This window comes from Pseudophryne corroboree, chromosome 8 (genome assembly GCF_028390025.1).
Source record: "Pseudophryne corroboree isolate aPseCor3 chromosome 8, aPseCor3.hap2, whole genome shotgun sequence".
Classification (NCBI taxonomy): domain Eukaryota; kingdom Metazoa; phylum Chordata; class Amphibia; order Anura; family Myobatrachidae; genus Pseudophryne; species Pseudophryne corroboree.
In genome coordinates this window covers 203629027-203641068 of record NC_086451.1, presented here as the reverse complement: position 1 = coordinate 203641068, position 12042 = coordinate 203629027, and the positions used below count along the sequence as shown (strand labels likewise).

At 46.8% G+C, this 12042-nt stretch overlaps 1 protein-coding gene and 1 long non-coding RNA gene across 2 annotated transcripts in view; one reads left to right on the top strand and one right to left on the bottom strand.

Annotated features, from left to right (window-relative positions):
* The window catches only part of MSN (moesin), a 477122-nt gene that overhangs the window by 455104 nt on the left and 9976 nt on the right, over window positions 1–12042 (bottom strand). The gene's annotated exons all lie outside the window — the stretch shown is intronic.
* On the top strand, window positions 3940–5731 carry LOC134947614 (uncharacterized). The gene is made up of 2 exons (XR_010182654.1): window positions 3940–4649; window positions 5533–5731. It is a non-coding gene; the product is annotated as an uncharacterized LOC134947614 (long non-coding RNA).

Below are 12042 nucleotides of genomic sequence, written 5' to 3'. Positions count from 1 at the left end.
CACCTGACCACTGACGTGTCCATAACCCTCTACTGGTAGAAATGGACAACGCACTTAGACTTGATGCCAGTCGGCAAATATTCCGCTGTGCATCACGCATATATAGAAATGCATCTTTTAAATGCTCTATAGGCAAAAATATACTGTCCCTATCTAGGGTATCAATATTTTCAGTCAGGGAATCTGACCACGCCAACCCAGCACTGCACATCCAGGCTGAGGCGATTGCTGGTCGCAGTATAACACCAGTATGTGTGTAAATACATTTTAGGATACCCTCCTGCTTTCTATCAGCAGGATCCTTAAGGGCGGCCATCTCAGGAGAGGGTAGAGCCCTTACAAGCGTGTGAGCGCTTTATCCACCCTAGGGGGTGTTTCCCAACGCACCCTAACCTCTGGCGGGAAAGGATATAATGCCAATAACATTTTAGAAATTATCAGTTGTTATCGGCAGAAAACCACGCATCATCACACACCTCATTTAATTTCTCAGATTCAGGAAAACTACAGGTAGTTTTTCCTCACCGAACATAATACCCCTTTTTGGTGGTACTCGTATTATCAGAAATGTGTAAAACATTTTTCATTGCCTCAATCATGTAACGTGTGGCCCTACTGGAAGTCACATTTGTCTCTTCACCGTCGACACTGGAGTCAGTATCCGTGTCGGCGTCTATATCTGCCATCTGAGGTAACGGGCGCTTTAGAGCCCCTGACGGCCTATGAGACGTCTGGACAGGCACAAGCTGAGTAGCCGGCTGTCTCATGTCAACCACTGTCTTTTATACAGAGCTGACACTGTCACGTAATTCCTTCCAACAGTTCATCCACTCAGGTGTCGACCCCCTAGGGGGTGACATCACTATTACAGGCAATCTGCTCCGTCTCCACATCATTTTTCTCCTCATACATGTCGACACAAACGTACCGACATACAGCACACACACAGGGAATGCTCTGATAGAGGACAGGACCCCACTAGCCCTTTGGGGAGACAGAGGGAGAGTTTGCCAGCACACACCAAAGCGCTATATATATACAGGGATAACCTTATATAAGTGTTTTTCCCCTTATAGCTGCTGTATTGTTAATACTGCGCCTAATTAGTGCCCCCCTCTCTTTTTTAACCCTTTCTGTAGTGTAGTGACTGCAGGGGAGAGCCAGGGGAGCTTCCCTCCAACTGAGCTGTGAGGGAAAATGGCGCCAGTGTGCTGAGGAGATAGGCTCCGCCCCTTTTTCGCGGACTTTTCTCCTGCTTTTTTATGGATTCTGGCAGGGGTTAAAATTCATCCATATAGCCCTGGGGGCTATATGTGATGTATTTTCGCCAGCCAAGGTGTTTTTATTGCTGCTCAGGGCGCCCCCCCCTAGCGCCCTGCACCCTCAGTGACCGAAGTGTGCAGTGTGCTGAGGAGCAATGGCGCACAGCTGCAGTGCTGTGCGCTACCTTGGTGAAGACAGGATGTCTTCTGCCGCCGATTTTCCGGACCTCTTCTGTCTTCTGGCTCTGTAAGGGGGCCGGCGGCGCGGCTCTGGGACCCATCCATGGCTGGGCCTGTGATCGTCCCTCTGGAGCTAATGTCCAGTAGCCTAAGAAGCCCAATCCACTCTGCACGCAGGAGAGTTCGCTTCTTCTCCCCTTAGTCCCTCGATGCAGTGAGCCTGTTGCCAGCAGGTCTCACTGAAAATAAAAAACCTAAACTAAAACTTTCACTAAGAAGCTCAGGAGAGCCCCTAGTGTGCACCCTTCTCGTTCGGGCACAGAGATCTAACTGAGGCTTGGAGGAGGGTCATAGGGGGGAGGAGCCAGTGCACACCAGATAGTCCTAAAGCTTTCTTTAGATGTGCCCAGTCTCCTGCGGAGCCGCTATTCCCCATGGTCCTTACGGAGTCCCCAGCATCCACTTAGGACGTTAGAGAAACACAGAATTTAACGGCAGATAAGAACCACTTGGCTCATCTAGTCTGCCCTTTTTTAATTTTACCACAAAAACCCAGGTTGTGTGTGCTCACACTAGAGGGGACTCAAATCGCACCCAGGAAAAACTCAGGTAGAGAGCAGGGACCTGGGACTGCAACCCGAGTCATTTCTGTTCTCACACGTCAAAAAGGCGGGTCTATGTTTGTTCACGGGCAAAAACCCAGTTTTTCGTTGCATGTCAACCTTCAGCCCACGGACCGTATAAGGCCAGCAAAGCCGCTTGTTCCGGCCCACCCGCTTGTGTGTCAGCGAGACACGCCGCCGCGGGCGTGTCTCAGCTGTCAGGGCAGGGAGGAGAGCGCAGCTATATGTCTGGCGGCAGCGGCGGGTAGGATCTCAAACCAGTTGCCGGTTCTTGAGCCAATCAGAGCTCGTGGACCGGCAGCCAATCAGGAGCCGCCACTGCGCTAGCTCTGTCTGGCTCACGAACCAGCGGCTGGTTTGAGATCCTACACGCCGCCCGACATAGCCGCGCTCTCCTCCCTGCCCTGACAGCTGAGACACGCCGCCGCCAGATGGAGCAGCAGCGAGCAACACAGTGGGGGGGGGGGGGGAGGGGGGGGGCATTTGTGGATCTGCCACTGTGGGGGCATTTGTGGATCTGGCACTGCACTGGCATATGTGTATCTGGCACTGCACTATTGGGGGCATGTGTGTATCACGTCCCATTTTAATTGGCCACACCCATTTTTTGGCACGTGCACTCAGTACCTCTAAGGGGCATAACTATAACAGTATGTGATCTGAGCTGCAGTACTTCCTCGCCTGGCCACAGATTTGGTTGTGACAATCTGAGAAGGTGAGGACTCCCAATACACTGTGGATGAGGGCAATCATTGTGTAGTTAAGGCAGAAAACAACATTAACACTCCTCTTATGGGAGCAATATTATATATTGTATTAAAAAGGTGCAATATTTATTTAATTGGTATAAACAGAAATGTACTTCTGAATGGGGCGACAATTATTATTTTATGATATGGGCACCACTTATAGATAGCCATAAAATCTATCATATTACATTACAGTAATATCAGGCATATTATTCAACTGTGAAGTACACCAGCAGTAGTTTGTTCGTGTGTGTAGTTTAATGGATACAGTCATAATATGATAAGTTAGTGTGAAATTCGTCAGTGATGAAGTTGTGGACCGTTGCCACAGTTGCATGATAACATAATTAAGATAGAAGGGGAATGACTCATTAGGACAGAACAATCCAGTCTCCGATTTGCTTAGTGGCTTTTTCGATTGCTCATTATGAGTTTATACGAGATTCAGACAGACAGTTCAGGATCCTGGCAGTCAAAATACAGACAACAGAATGACGACATTGCACTGGAATATTGATGCCGGTTCCTGACATGGATCAAAATGCCCTAGCAAGGATTCCGACCAATGGAATCCTGAACAAATGTCTGCCGGGACTGCAGAGAGGTAAGATGCTGAGGTGGTTAGGGTTTTAGGGACCACCTGGGAGGGTTAGGGTCAGGCTGCAGGTAATGAGGGTACGGGTTAGGAAGGTTAGGGATTAGGGCTAGCATACTTACTTAGTAGGTGTCGGGATCCTGAGCGTCGGGATGCTGCCATCAGTATTCTGACTGCCGGAATCCAGATACCTTCCCTTTTACACATATATAATAGGAGTTATACATATATAATACAGACAGCACATTTTATATAAAAGCAGTTTGTACATGTTTAAATTTCCAGTGGTTTAGCTTTTAGTAAATCTAACAGCTTTGACAAACTGCCTTTTGCTAAATTTCCCCCTTCACTTTTCGCTCACAAGCAATGCTCCCTCAGTGACCAAAATTTTAGTTTTGGTTACTAAGTTTTACAAAAGCTAGGTACAGTACACTACAAATAAAGATGATTGTTAAAAAAAAAAAAAAAAAGTGTTTATAGGAGTAGGCAGTCAGGTCCTTCGCATTCAATCAATCAGTGTGGCTCAGCCTCTTCCTGTTGTGTGTGAGGTGAAGGAGAAGCCAGGGCAGCCTCTTACTTCCCTGCAGCGGCCACAGCGTGCCGGTGTAGAACGAAGGATGGACTGACACTGCTATCTCCCAGGCCAAGCCGCCGTGTTGTGAGTGGACACAATGAACCCACCTGGCCCAATGTAGTTGCTGCAGTGATATAAAAAGGTACAAATCTTCCATCAGAGGCCACAGGACCTGTGGAGTTCGTTAAGTGAGAACCGGCTGAAGGATGGCGATGGTGACACCACAGCTCCCCAGCATCATGCCCGGCGGGGTTAACTTTGATGGGCAGCCCCTGCAGACAGAGTCCTACGAGGAGGAGGAGGTGGTCTCAGAATATTTAAACTTTGACGCTAAGAGGCTGAAGTTTGGTACCCGAGAAGCCTCCTAGCTCCCACAGCGCGAGTTAGATAAGCCTGTAACCATGTCCTGTAATTCTTACAGTGCATGCCTTTGGGCGCTCCCGTTTAAGCACCCAAACCATAGTTTTCACACATTTCAGCTCTCACCTCAGTAGGCTGTGAGATGAAATGTGTCCCCCTGCTGCTGCATGCGCACCCAACGGAACAACTAAACTGCTTTGTCGGGCGCCATCTAGTGGCAGCCAGGAGAGAAAAACAATTGAATTCAACCCTCAGAGTGCAGTTTTAGCAGTATACTGTCAAATGTCATTACATTCACAGTATAAAGTAGGTACAGATCCTAGCCACAACTTTAAGGGTTTTTTTCCTCATTTTCTACAATCAATTGCTTTACATACAGTATTTATGCTATTTTAGTTTCTTAAAATCGCAATGGGAACTGTTAAATGAGACTGCGCCTTTAACGGTTCTCTACTGTTCACATCCTGCCGTCTGATTGCAGGATGCAGGCAGCCAAATATAAGGTGTGGCAGGAACAGAAGTATTACTCACATACAGCAACTTAACAGCTCACTGCTGAAATCCGCTCACACGAAGTGAAACTCCTAAACAGCAATCAAAAAGGGCACTAGGCAAATCAGAGACTAGATTGTTCTGTCCTAATGAGTCATTCCCATTCTATCTAAATGACATTATCATGCAACTGTGGCAATGGTCCACAACTTCATCACTGATTAAACTACATATACTAACAAAAACTACTGCTGTCATTCTTCAGTTGAATAATATGCCTAATATTACTGTAATGTGAATACTTAAAATAAAAAGTTCAGCACACAATGGAGCCAGATTAAATTCTTACCATGGTTTCAAATGTTGCTGCCAACGGGGGTGAGAAGTTCATTTCAGCTCACTACCCCCAGGGGTGGCAAGCTGAAATGCGTGTAGAGACCCATTTGGGCACACAAACGGACGTTTACACGCTCCACTACTTTAGTCGGGTAAAGGTGCTTTGCATGCCTAAAACAGAGTGTAATGGGCGCGATAAGTGGGGGCAATTGAATATCACCCTGCGATCTCCCGTCACTTTAGATGGGAGATCGGGTGCAAATAAACAATTGTCTATGTGTTCAGTACATGCAGGTAACGATGTACATTGTGGCAGAGATGTTTATAAGACTTTTTACTCATTTGTCACTTTACAATGTAGATGGAGATAAAGGAGAGTACACAGAAACATATGAAAGTCCATGGATCCTAATGATTGGCTTGAGGTCCCGCTGTGCACATCAGTGGTGTGCACAACTTTTCATGGCACCAAATAGTGTCCATCCTACACAAGTGATTATAAATAGTTGTACTAGTTAAATATATATTATTAAAAAAAATAAAAAAATATTTTAATTCCATTCATTACATTAATATATGTGTTCACTCGAGGGTGAACAGTGGGCAGGGCGCCGTGTGGGAAATAGGGGAGCACCTCTGCATGTGGTGAAGGCGTGCATGTCCGAAAAGGGACATGGCCACTCAGGAAGGGGGTGTGACTTCTTGGAGGCATGCCCAGCACTTACAGAGATGGCATCTATTCACACGGTGGGACAATGCAGCCTGCAGGTGTTTCAGCAGGGTGCCCCCATTAAGGCAGGGCGTTTTTTGCCATTTTAAAATCAAGCAGAATGCAGCGCCCCACTGAAACAGCCTAGCAGGCACATTGATACATACTGTGAGACATTTTCACAAATAGTAGTATTTTCTTACATTTAACTTCCACCCAGCTATCTGCGGTCCACTTATATCAATAACCCTATTTTTAAAAACTTGGGGACACTCAAGAAGGTGAAAAGACCAGCTGGAACATCAAATTGCTGGTTTTCTTTTTTTGTTATGGTGAAAAAGTTAAATAAAAAAATAAAAATAAAAAAAACAAGTAGTATTTAACAAAGCATTAACAAAAAGCCTGAGTAATATAGAAGAGTATCTTAGTTTCTTTGGGTTCCCATAAAAAAACAATTTAAATTTTTATAATGGAGAGGACAAACAGAAAAGGCTGTAGGAAACGCAAACTATTCTTTCAGCCAAGGCAGAGAAAGCGGTACTCAATGGTGTATCTTATTTTCCTGAGCATTTTCTCTATAGCTGACCACACAACTATAGATTATCTTTCCAAACAGCAAACTACTTGGCTGGTTGGAACGAAAACCTACGAATGTACGGTATGGGAACAAATGATAATCAGATGTTTGCTCCCAAATGCCGGAAAATGGCTGAAAACGGATTTAACCAACCTGTCTGAATGGCCATAATCCCGTTTTTCTGGCATTTGGGAGCAAATGTCTAATTGTAATTTGTTTCCATACATTACAAGATTTTCATTCCAACAAGTCATCTAGCTTGCTGGTTGGAATGATATTCTTAAAATGTGTGGCCAGCTTAATGTATTTTGCCAGTGAGTCTGACAGAGGAACCTCTTCTGTGTACTTTGCAATAGCAGGCCTGTATTATAAATGGGGCTGGGGGAGCTTCAGTTCCATACCACATGCAAAACAGGTCCACAATATTCTGGAGAAATTATTGATTGGAAACTAAAGGAACTGGGGAAATGCAGGGATCCCGACAGACTCAGGACTACCAGTTTTGCAAACGTTCTCCGTTAGAGAGTATCCTTTGCAAATTGAGTTATTTAGTTAAATTGTTATGACTGTATGGGGGGTATTCAATTGTTTTTCCTCACGGCCGCCACTAGCAATTCAATTGTTGCTCCCTTCAGGAGCAAGTAGCCGTAGGAGACACATTTCAGCTTGCAACCTCATAAGGTGGAGAGCTGAAATGTGCAAAAGTCGGTAGTTGGGTGCCCATTTAGCACTTTTTGCGTCATGTCCATTAACTTACATGCTTTACGCAACTAAACTGTTTGGGTGCAGCATGCACGAAAAAAAGATTGAATATCTCCCGTCTCTTTGGACATTAAATCGCCCCCTGTGAGCATGAATCCCCAACTCTGTTAGTGATGCCACGGTGTTGACTGAGAGGTACACCATCAACATCCAGGTCGACACCAATAAGGTCGACATGGAAAAGGAAAAAGGTCAACATGAGTTTTTCAAAAAAATTTTAATTTTTTTAACTTTTTCATACTTTACGATCCACGTGGACTACAATTGGGACCGGTAACCTGTGCCGAGCGCAGCGGTAGCGGAGTGAGGCACCTTGTCCGAAGCATGGTGAGCAAAGCGAGCCATGCGAGGGCACATGGTGCACTAATTGGGGTTCCCGGGTTACATTACGGAGAAAACGACACCAAAAAAACATTAAAAACTCACGTCGACCTTTTTCCATGTTGGCCTTATTCATGTCGACCTTTTGTCCACGTTGACCTATTTCAGGTGTCGACCTAAGGCTTGTCGACCCCGAGTCCCAGACATCATTCAGATATATCGTAGGGCAACACTGCTATCATATAAAAATACAGACCACCTTCGTTAGTAAATAACTAAAAAACAACCGATAAAACATTACGGTACAGTCAAGTATTCAAACTCCAGACTAACTTGCAGAGAGAGGAAGAGAGGATAACAGGCACTGATAATTTTTGCCAAGTTTATTCACACTCTACCCATAGCTTATCCAAACTATTCCATCCATGGCTATTCTCTGAAAGAGCTATGGACCAACCAAGACCTCCAGCTTCAGTAAACGACAGATCCAGGGGAAGCCCAGATACATTGGTATAGTCGCACTTAAGCCGCCTACACACGGTGCGATGCAGGCCAACAGCCAATATTAACTATATTGTGGCCGGAGGCATGAACCCCAGACATAGTCAATATTGGCCCTGCCTGCACACACTATTTTTCCTTGCGATGCCGATCCCGTGGGACCGCGCATCGGCATCGCAAGGTGTTTCCACACGGTGCGATATGCACAGTGTTTTCTACCGATATGGAATACATAGTCCATATCGGCAGATATAGCGCACAGTGTGTAAGCTCCTTTAGATTAGGAAGATATTGTCCACACCTGAAGTACAGATGTGTCCTCGAACATCTTTTCTGCAGTCTCGCCAAACAGCTCCTCTTGGCACACCAGGTCCAGTGAGACACTGCTAGCGCCAGGCACCGTTTTTTGCAGAAAGATGCGTCTTAGACGCAACGTGATGTGACTAGGATGCAACAGGAGACTCTGTTGATTCATTTGATAGGTGACACTTGTATATTTGTGTGAGTCTCTGAATCTGTATACAAGTTGCTATAATGCAGCAGCGGCTTTTTTCCATACCAGGTTATGTTGTACTTCATATACAGACTCAGTCACACACAGGGAATCTGACCACGCAGCGGCAGCACTGCACATCCATGCTGACGCAATAGCTGGTCTAAGTATAATGCCTGAGTGTGTATATACAGACTTCAGGATCGCCTCCTGCTTTCTATCAGCAGGTTCCTTGAGGGCGGCCGTATCCGGAGACGGTAGTGCCACCTTTTTAGACAAACGTGTGAGCGCTTTATCCACCCTAGGGGGTGTCTCCCAACGTGACCTATCCTCTGGCGGGAAAGGGAACGCCATTAGTAACTTCTTAGAGATTACCAATCTTTTATCAGGGAAAGCCCACGCTTCTTCACACACTTCATTTAATTCTTCTGATGGGGAAAAAATAAGAATTTACTTACCGATAATTCTATTTCTCGTAGTCCGTAGTGGATGCTGGGGACTCCGTCAGGACCATGGGGAATAGCGGCTCCGCAGGAGACAGGGCACAAAAATAAAGCTTTAGGATTAGGTGGTGTGTACTGGCTCCTCCCCCTATGACCCTCCTCCAAGCCTCAGTTAGGATACTGTGCCCGGACGAGCGTACACAATAAGGAAGGATATTGAATCCCGGGTAAGACTCATACCAGCCACACCAATCACACCGTATAACTTGTGATCTGAACCCAGTTAACAGTATGACAAACGTAGGAGCCTCTGAACAGACGGCTCACAACAATAACAACCCGAATTTGTTTGTAACAATAACTATGTACAAGTATTGCAGACAATCCGCACTTGGGATGGGCGCCCAGCATCCACTACGGACTACGAGAAATAGAATTATCGGTAAGTAAATTCATATTTTCTCCAACGTCCTAAGTGGATGCTGGGGACTCCGTCAGGACCATGGGGATTATACCAAAGCTCCCAAACGGGCGGGAGAGTGCGGATGACTCTGCAGCACCGAATGAGAGAACTCAAGGTCCTCCTCAGCCAGGGTATCAAATTTGTAGAATTTTGCAAACGTGCCCCTGACCAAGTAGCAGCTCGGCAGAGTTGTAATGCCGAGACCCCCCGGGCAGCCGCCCAGGATGAGCCCACTTTCCTTGTGGAATGGGCCTTGACAGATTTAGGTTGTGGCAAGCCTGCCACAGAATGTGCAAGTTGAATTGTGCTACAAATCCAACGAGCAATCGTCTGCTTAGAAGCAGGAGCACCCATCTTGTTGGGTGCATACAATATAAACAGTGAGTCAGACTTTCTGACTCCCGCCGTTCTTGAAATATATATTTTCAATGCCCGGACCACGTCCAACAACTTGGAATCCTCCAAATCGTTAGTAGCCGCAGGCACCACAATAGGCTGGTTCAGGTGAAACGCTGACACCACCTTAGGCAGAAAATGAGGACGCGTCCGCAGTTCTGCCCTGTCCGTATGGAAAATCAGATATGGGCTCTTATATGATAAAGCCGCCAATTCTGATACTCTCCTGGCTGAAGCCAGGGCCAGTAGCATGGTTACTTTCCATGTAAGATACTTCAACTCCACCGATTTGAGCGGCTCAAACCAATGGGATTTGAGAAAATCCAAGACTACATTAAGATCCCACGGTGCCACTGGGGGCACAACCGGGGGCTGTATATGTAGTACTCCTTTTACAAAAGTCTGGACTTCAGGAACTGAAGCCAATTCTTTCTGGAAGAAAATCGACAGGGCCGAAATTTGAACCTTAATGGACCCCAATTTGAGGCCCATAGACAATCCTGTTTGCAGGAAATGTAGGAATCGACCCAGTTGAAATTCCTCCGTGGGGGCCTTCCTGGCCTCACACCACGCAACATATTTTCTCCAAATGCGGTGATAATGTTGTGCAGTCACCTCCTTCCTGGCTTTTACCAGTGTAGAAATGACCTCTTCCGGAATGCCTTTTTCCCTTAGAATTCGGCGTTCAACCGCCATGCCGTCAAACGCAGCCGCGGTAAGTCTTGGAATAGACACGGTCCCTGCTGAAGCAGGTCCCGTCTTAGAGGTAGAGGCCACGGATCCTCCGTGAGCATCTCTTGAAGTTCCGGGTACCAAGTTCTTCTTGGCCAATCCGGAGCCACTAGTATCGTTCTTACTCCCTTTTGCCGTATAATTCTCAGTACTTTTGGTATGAGAGGCAGAGGAGGGAACACATACACTGACTGGAACACCCACGGTGTTACCAGAGCGTCCACAGCTATTGCCTGAGGGTCTCTTGACCTGGCGCAATACCTGTCCAGTTTTTTGTTGAGGCGGGACGCCATCACATCCACCATTGGTTTTTCCCAACGGTTCACAATCATGTGGAAGGCTTCTGGATGAAGTCCCCACTCTCCCGGGTGTAGATCGTGTCTGCTGAGGAAGTCTGCTTCCCAGTTGTCCACTCCCGGAATGAATACTGCTGACAGTGCTATCACATGATCTTCCGCCCAGCGAAGAATCCTTGCAGCTTCTGCCATTGCTGTCCTGCTTCTTGTGCCGCCCTGTCTGTTTACGTGGGCGACTGCCGTGATGTTGTCCGACTGGATCAACACCGGCTGACCCTGAAGCAGGGGTTTTGCCAGACTTAGAGCATTGTAAATCGCTCTTAGCTCCAGTATATTTATGTGAAGAGACATCTCCAGGCTTGACCATACTCCCTGGAAGTTTCTTCCCTGTGTGACCGCTCCCCAGCCTCTCAGACTGGCATCCGTGGTCACCAGGACCCAGTCCTGTATGCCGAATCTGCGGCCCTCTAACAGATGAGCACTCTGCAACCACCACAGAAGAGACACCCTTGTCCGTGGCGATAAGGTTATCCGCTGATGCATCTGCAGATGTGATCCGGACCATTTGTCCAGCAGATACCACTGAAAAGTTCGTGCGTGGAATCTGCCCAATGGAATCGCTTCGTAAGAAGCCACCATCTTTCCCAGGACTCTTGTGCATTGATGCACAGACACTTTCCCTGGTTTTAGGAGGTTCCTGACAAGTTCGGATAACTCCCTGGCTTTCTCCACCGGAAGAAACACCTTTTTCTGAACCGTGTCAAGAATCATTCCCAGGAACAGCAGACGTGTCGTCGGGGTCAACTGAGATTTTGGAAAATTCAGAATCCACCCGTGTTGTTGCAGCACTAGTCGGGTTAGTGCTACTCCATCCTCCCTCCAGCTGTTCTCTGGACCTTGCCCTTATCAGGAGATCGTCCAAGTAAGGGATAATTAATACGCCTCTTCTTCGCAGAAGAATCATCATTTCGGCCATTACCTTGGTAAAGACCCGAGGTGCCGTGGACAATCCAAACGGCAGCGTCTGAAACTGATAATGACAGTTTTGCACCACGAACCTGAGGTACCCTTGATGTGAAGGGCAAATTGGGACATGCAGGTAAGCATCCTTTATGTCCAGGGACACCATAAAGTCCCCTTCTTCCAGATTCGCTATCACTGCTCTGAGTGACTCCATC